A 7,597-nucleotide genomic window follows, 5' to 3' on the forward strand; every position below is an offset into this window, starting at 1 on the left:
AGCACTTTTGGAAAGCTGAGATCTTTGTTTATGGAAAGATAAACAGTGCACAGAGCAGAACATACAGATTTTTATTAATTCACCCCTATTATGTCTCAAATGTTATCTCCTCTGTTTCCTAAATGGATGTGCTGTCTGTAACGTGTAAATAGCCAAAGACATTAACCAATCACCTCAGAGCGGAGAAGAGGAGAGGACATTCCTGCCTGCTAATGGGGGATAAAACTGACAAACTCAGAATGAAATATTCCACCGTCATTAACACGTGAGGAGGCTTTAATCGCTGCACCTGAACTCTCAGGATCCAAAAACATGGAGAGAGGTTACGGAAAGCCCGAGTCCTCTGGTTGAAGTTTTCCAACCATTCCTGCGGATTGCTAAATTTGATTCCTTCAAGGTGTACCTCTCTCAGGTATTTCCTGGTACTGCAATCCAAGCCTTAAAATATTAGCCCAACACGTCTCATTTAAAGGTTTGGATCAGCTTTCATTTAGCCACCAGCTCTGGCAGACAAACAGCGCTCCTTTCACTCCCCGATGCCATTGGAGTGACTTGAGACGTCGTTTTATTATAGTCGTTTGCATTGTAGTCCAAAATGATTTTCTGAATTTGCCAAGCATTTCTCCGTTGCTGAGTATCAGCAGTTTGAGGCACATTAGACGGATTCATAGGCTGCAGGTTTTATGTATGAGAGGGAGGACCGCTGAATTCAGCTCAGCAGGGACCTCACAGTGAGATGCTGAAAAAGTAAAGAAAGCAGCAACACAAGTTCAAAATCTAAATCTACTTATTTAACTCCTGCTCCACAAATCTGAGCAAATGCTGACCTGCTTCTAGGTATTTTTTCAAATAAAGCCTTTACTCTATTTGCTCATTTTTAGTCATCTGACATAACCTGAAATGTGACGTGTTAATTTTTCTACTTCTTTATGCTTGTTACATTTTCTAATCACACATCTCAAGTTTCCTTAAACACAGCCCATATAGATACTGAGTTTACAAAATACTGTGGATACAAAATGTACTAAATAAATATTAATTGCCCTAAGTACAATTCAGTTAGTTCAAGTATTTGCTAAAATCTTCACTTGTTCATTATAAGATGATGAGGTGTTCAAAGTTCTTGTAGCTAGAAGTAATGACAATGTTTGCCAGTAGCAAGCAAAAGAAAATATTCAGACCTTTGTTTGAGGAAACTGGATTGAGATACACTGATAATGGGTGTGTCTGGTTATTTGGTTTCTGGCACTGCACCACTCTCACTTGAGCACTGGCATCTAGAAATCTTGACTGTGATACAAAACACCAACAACATGAACTGCCTCAAACCTCCTCACATCTCCCTCTTTTTCATCTTAAGCAAGCGTGCTGGTTGGTAGCAGCGCCGCAGTTTATCCAGCAGAGAGCCAAGGAAAGATGGTGGTTTCACACAGCTGTCAACTGGAATAGAGGTAACTGTTGGTTTTGAGTGGAGGGGATCCTCACGGGCTGCTGCGGGGATAAGGGGGCTCACTCACTCCTGCTGCTGCCTCTCTGCACTGGGAGTGGTCTTTCCTCCACTGGGGATTTGGCCAGGCCGACTGGCACTGAATATAATGCTCCCCCATTCAGCCACTCCTCTCTCAAGACATAAAAGTTAACAGGTGTTTAACGTCAGAAGTGCTTCATATGGGAGTCATCGAAATCGCCAGCGACAGGCAGCAGGGAGGGGTGGTGGCTTAGAGTCTTAGTCTTTTTTTTTTTTTCATTCTTTTGCAGTATTGAAATAGTTCTGCTGTTGAGTCGAGATTTGGATCACGTTTTGGCATCTGAAGCTGCAACAAATACACACCAGAGTGCAGAAATATTCCTACAATGCGTTTTTACTTACCAGCATTTTGGGGTTGAACTGATTGGTTGCAGTGTATCAGCACTGTGTGAAGTTATACTTGGTCTTGTGTGATACAGAGTTGTAGAAAAGTCCCTTTAACTCTTAGCTTTACAATGCAAAACACATAATTTATAGACTGTTACATTTTATACCTCTGCTGCTACAGTATGTGCAGAATGTAAGCTTGCAAAACGACAGTAACCTGCTGCTGGTTGTGGTTAGCTTCGAACATGCAGCATAAGAAAAAGGAAATGAAAAAAAGACTGGCTTGTAAGAACTAAAACGTTGTGGTAGATGTTACTTTTAAAGTAATTTAAGGTCCCAAGTATTCCTCAATATTTATACGTCAAAGTTAAAAGTTGTCATTTATTAAAAATGTAACTCTCAAAAACCCACGTTTCATCTGGACTGTGTACAGCTGTCAATTAGTTGATTCACAGAAAATTAAACTGTTGATGCTTTTTTCATGTATTATTGTTGAATAAATAAGCCAATGGGGAGATGTCACCTCAGGCTGCCAAACTATAACCATGTTTTTTCACTGTTTTTATACCTTACATAGAGAAAACAATTAACTGATCAATTTAGAAACTAATCATCAATCATTTAATCAATAATGAAAATAATCTCTGTGTTTGTGGTTTGATCAGATTTGCTTGACAACAGTCACCAGATTCAAATCCAGAATTAAGTAAAAAGTCAGACAAAATGATGCTCTTCTGTCTTTTGTTTACCTGTTAACACACAGCAGGCTCTGCTAAAGGACGAGCTAGATGATACATTTGGTACATTTTAATTTTTTAAAGTGTCGTAATTTGAAGAGGTGAGAGTAACTGGCTTTTAACCATAGACTGTAGCTTTTAACCTAAAACCGGCCTGATGCTTGCCATCAGCATCCGCTTCGCTCTCTGGCTTGCGTGTGTTGTCATCACCCATGGGCTTCTGGGAAGAGCGTAGCGAGGCAGAGAGACGAAGTTGGGAAACAGATTCAAACCAACGTTTGAACCGTTGCTCCGGTTTGTCAGTACTGTGAGAAAACTTACTTACCGAAGAAGCCTGCATGCTAAAACAAGCCTTGGCGCCGCTTTTTTGACGAACACGAGTGAGGCTGGATGCTGAACACACATGCGACGCGAGGGTAAGGCCAAAGACCAATCAAGCTAGCGGCTAGCGTTAGCGGCGAGCGTTAGCATTAGCCTTCTTTTAAAATGACTGTTTTTATTTCCACTTTCAGTCGTTTTTATTGCGTGGGTAAGAGTGTGTCTGCGATTGCATGACTGATCCCTGACATGAAGTGTGGACCCCCAACGTGGACTGTTCGATAGTCTGTCTGTCTGATTATCATGTGGTTGTGATCATTTTGTGTCTATTTGTGGTCTTATTGCATCATTTTGCGTCTTTACTTGGCCACTTTACATCTATTCATGGTCACCTGCTTTTTTGTCTCTTTGTGGTCGTTCTTACTGTGTCTCTGTAATTCTGTGTCCATTCCTGATCATTGTACATTTCTTTGGGGTCGTCTAAGTTTTGTTTTTTGTAAAAACAGTATATAAACAGTAACAACATAAAACTACATTTTTCCTAGTCATTTATCTGACTTTTTTTCTTCTTCTTGTAATTATATATTTTTTGGGGCTTTTTAGTCTTTATCGACAGGACAGTGAAAGAGAGACAGGAATCGGGGAGAGAGAGAATAGGGGAGTGACACGCAGTAAGGGTCCAGCCGGATTGGGGACCAGCTGTTCAGGGCGCCCCAACCATTCGGCTATGGGGGTGCTCCTAGTTTTGTTTTTGATAAGGAATGGGTAGTAGTGTATTAACAATTTTCCTGGTGTCCACAACATCGTCCACAATCACAGAGAGATTGTCCATGGTTGGAGAGGAGATGAGGGAGACATCGTCCACGATCAGAGATGTTGTCCATGATCGCAGAGACCTTGTCCATGATCAGAGACATTGTCCATGCTTTGCAGAGACCTGCACAAGAATCGTCGGAGACCAGGGTTGCGGTCAGAGAGACACCATCCACGATTACAGAATCTTTCGTACAGTGAAGAAGTTCTTTGAGACCAGGACAGAGGCCTCCAGGTGTGTCAAAAACAGCTTTACATCAACTGTCCAACACAGAGCGCTGACATTAAACTGTTTATGTTCAGTATTTGATCTTTAGTCTGAATAGTTATATAATTGGTTCATAGACTTAACCAATTAATGAAGTTTATTTACATAGTTCATGTAAGAACAGTTCAAAGAAAAGGAGGAATTTAAGGATAAAATGACTGTTAATGTGAAAGATAATGACCAGTTATGCCTTGATGGTAGTACTTATTTTTGATTAATGTTGTGTTTAGAAAAACCTGGTTTTAAACAAATGTTCTTTGTGTTTCAGCTGAATTCACAGAAACAAAAGGATCCACCAAAGGTGAAGGTAAGAAAATATTTTTATTTCTATAAAAGACAGATCAGATCAACAATTTATTCAGTTATAAAAATATAATTATGAAAGAGACACTTGAACTGTCTCAAATGTCACAGAGGTAAACAAAAACATGTAACAGAAGTACTAACATCAATGTAATAATAGAAGTAATCTGCAACATAAAAATAATGAAAGTAATAGATTAGTAATGTTTTAATAGAAGTAATGTAATTGAGAAGTGATTAGTAAGATGTAATAGTTATCTGTAGTATAAAAGTAGTTTGCAGTAATTGAATGTAGTTTGCATCATTAAAAGTTATCTGTAAATTTAGAAATATTGTGTAATATAAAAGTAATGGTAAAAGTAATCTAATATCCAGTAATCTAACATGAAGGTGAAATTGTCACAGTATAGCAAAGGGTTAAAAAAAAAGAAGCATAACAGCGAAATATCATGAATGTATCAAAAAATGTCATAGTATAGTAAGGCGTCAAAAACTGCCAAAAAATGTCATAGTATAATAAGGCGTCAAAAACCATCACAAAATTTCATATTATGGTAAGGCAAGAAAAATGATCAAAAAATGTCATAGTATAGTGAGGCGTCAAAAACTGCCAAAAATGTCATAGTATAGTAAGGCGTCAAAAACTGCCAAAAAATGTCATAGTATAATAAGGCGTCAAAAACCATCACAAAATTCATATTATGGTAAGGCAAGAAAAATGATCAAAAAATGTCATAGTATAGTGAGGCGTCAAAAACTGCCAAAAATGTCATAGTATAGTAAGGCGTCAAAAAATGTCATAGTATAATAAGGCGTCAAAAACCATCACAAAATTTCATATTATGGTAAGGCAAGAAAAATGATCAAAAATGTCACAGTATAGTAAGGTTGTTACAAACCATCAAAAAATGTCATAGTATAGTGAGGCGTCAAAAACGGCCAGAAAATGTCATATTATAGTAAGGCGTCAAAAAATTATTCATATTATGGCAAGGCAAGAAAAATTATCAAAAAATGTCACAGTATAGTAAGGTGTTACAAACCATCAAAAATGTCACAGTATAGTAAGGTGTTACAAACCATCAAAAAATGTCATAGTATAGTAAGGCCTAGAACTGTCAAAAAATGTCATTGTAGTAGGGCATCAACAACAGTCAAAAATGTCATAGTGTAGTGAGGCCTCAAAATTTTTTATAGTATAGTGAGGTGTTACAAACCATCAAAAAATGTCATAGTATAGTAAGGCGTCAAAAACTGCCAAAAAATGTCATAGTATAATAAGGCGTCAAAACTGCCAAAAAATGTCATAGTATAATAAGGCGTCAAAAACCATCACAAAATTTCATATTATGGTAAAGCAAGAAAAATGATCAAAAATGTCATAGTATAGTGAGGCGTCAAAACGGCCAGAAAATTTCATATTATAGTAAGGCGTCAAAAAATTATTCATATTATGGCAAGGCAAGAAAAATGTCACAGTATAGTAAGGTGTTACAAACCATCAAAAAATGTCACAGTATAGTAAGGTGTTACAAACCATCCAAAAATGTCATAGTATAGTAAGGCCTAGAAACTGTCAAAAAATGTCATTGTAGTAGGGCATCAACAACAGTCAAAAATGTCATAGTGTAGTGAGGCCTCAAAATTTTTTATAGTATAGTGAGGTGTCAAAAACTGTTAAAAAATGTCATAGTATAGTAAGGTGTTACAAACCATCAAAAAATGTCATAGTATAGTAAGGTGTTACAAACCATCAAAAAATGTCACAGTATAGTAAGGCGTCAAAAACTGCCAAAAAATGTCATAGTATAATAAGGCGTCAAAAACCATCACAAAATTTCATATTATGGTAAGGCAAGAAAATGATCAAAAAATGTCATAGTAAGGTGTTACAAACCATCAAAAAATGTCATAGTATAGTGAGGCGTCAAAAACGGCCAGAAAATTTCATATTATAGTAAGGCGTCAAAAAATTATTCATATTATGGCAAGGCAAGAAAAATGATCAAAAAATGTCACAGTATAGTAAGGTGTTACAAACCATCAAAAAATGTCACAGTATAGTAAGGCGTCAAAAACTGCCAAAAAATGTCATAGTATAATAAGGCGTCAAAAACCATCAACAAATTTCATATTATGGTAAGGCAAGAAAAATGATCAAAAATGTCATAGTAAGGTGTTACAAACCATCAAAAAATGTCATAGTATAGTGAGGCGTCAAAAACGGCCAGAAAATTTCATATTATAGTAAGGCGTCAAAAAATTATTCATATTATGGCAAGGCAAGAAAAATGATCAAAAAAATGTCACAGTATAGTAAGGTGTTACAAACCATCAAAAAATGTCATAGTATAGTAAGGCGTCAAAAACTGCCAAAAAATGTCATAGTATAATAAGGCGTCAAAAACTGCCAAAAAATGTCATAGTATAATAAGGCGTCAAAAACCATCACAAAATTTCATATTATGGTAAGGCAAGAAAAATGATCAAAAAATGTCATAGTAAGGTGTTACAAACCATCAAAAAATGTCATAGTATAGTGAGGCGTCAAAAACGGCCAGAAAATTTCATATTATAGTAAGGCGTCAAAAATTATTCATATTATGGCAAGGCAAGAAAAATGATCAAAAAATGTCACAGTATAGTAAGGTGTTACAAACCATCAAAAAATGTCATAGTATAGTGAGGCGTCAAAAACTGCCAAAAATGTCATAGTATAATAAGGCGTCAAAAACTGCCAAAAAATGTCATAGTATAATAAGGCGTCAAAAACCATCACAAAATTTCATATTATGGTAAGGCAAGAAAAATGATCAAAAAATGTCATAGTATAGTGAGGCGTCAAAAACGGCCAGAAAATTTCATATTATAGTAAGGCGTCAAAAAATTATTCATATTATGGCAAGGCAAGAAAAATGATCAAAAAATGTCACAGTATAGTAAAGGTGTTACAAACCATCAAAAAATGCCACAGTATAGTAAGGTGTTACAAACCATCAAAAAATGTCATAGTATAGTAAGGCTAGAAACTGTCAAAAAATGTCATTGTAGTAGGGCATCAACAACAGTCAAAATGTCATAGTGTAGTGAGACCTCAAAATTTTTTAATAGGTATAGTGAGGTGTTACAAACCATCAAAAAATGTCATAGTATAAGTAAGGTGTTACAAACCATCAAAAAATGTCACAGTAGTAAGGTGTTACAAACCATCAAAAATTCATAGTATAGTAAGGCGTCAAAAATTATTCATATTATGGCAAGGCAAGAAAAATGATCAAAAAATGTCACAGTATAGTAAGGTGT

General features: G+C 36.2%; 1 long non-coding RNA gene across 1 annotated transcript; it reads left to right on the plus strand.

Moving 5' to 3' along the window:
* The first annotated feature begins 312 nt into the window (after nucleotides 1-312).
* LOC108894465 (uncharacterized) lies at nucleotides 313-4,326 on the plus strand. Its single transcript, XR_001962823.2, has 3 exons — nucleotides 313-1,451; nucleotides 3,844-3,958; nucleotides 4,260-4,326. It is a non-coding gene; the product is annotated as an uncharacterized LOC108894465 (long non-coding RNA).
* Nucleotides 4,327-7,597: the final 3,271 nt, after the last annotated feature.

This window comes from Lates calcarifer, unplaced genomic scaffold, assembly GCF_001640805.2.
Source record: "Lates calcarifer isolate ASB-BC8 unplaced genomic scaffold, TLL_Latcal_v3 _unitig_354_quiver_2796, whole genome shotgun sequence".
Taxonomy (NCBI): domain Eukaryota; kingdom Metazoa; phylum Chordata; class Actinopteri; family Centropomidae; genus Lates; species Lates calcarifer.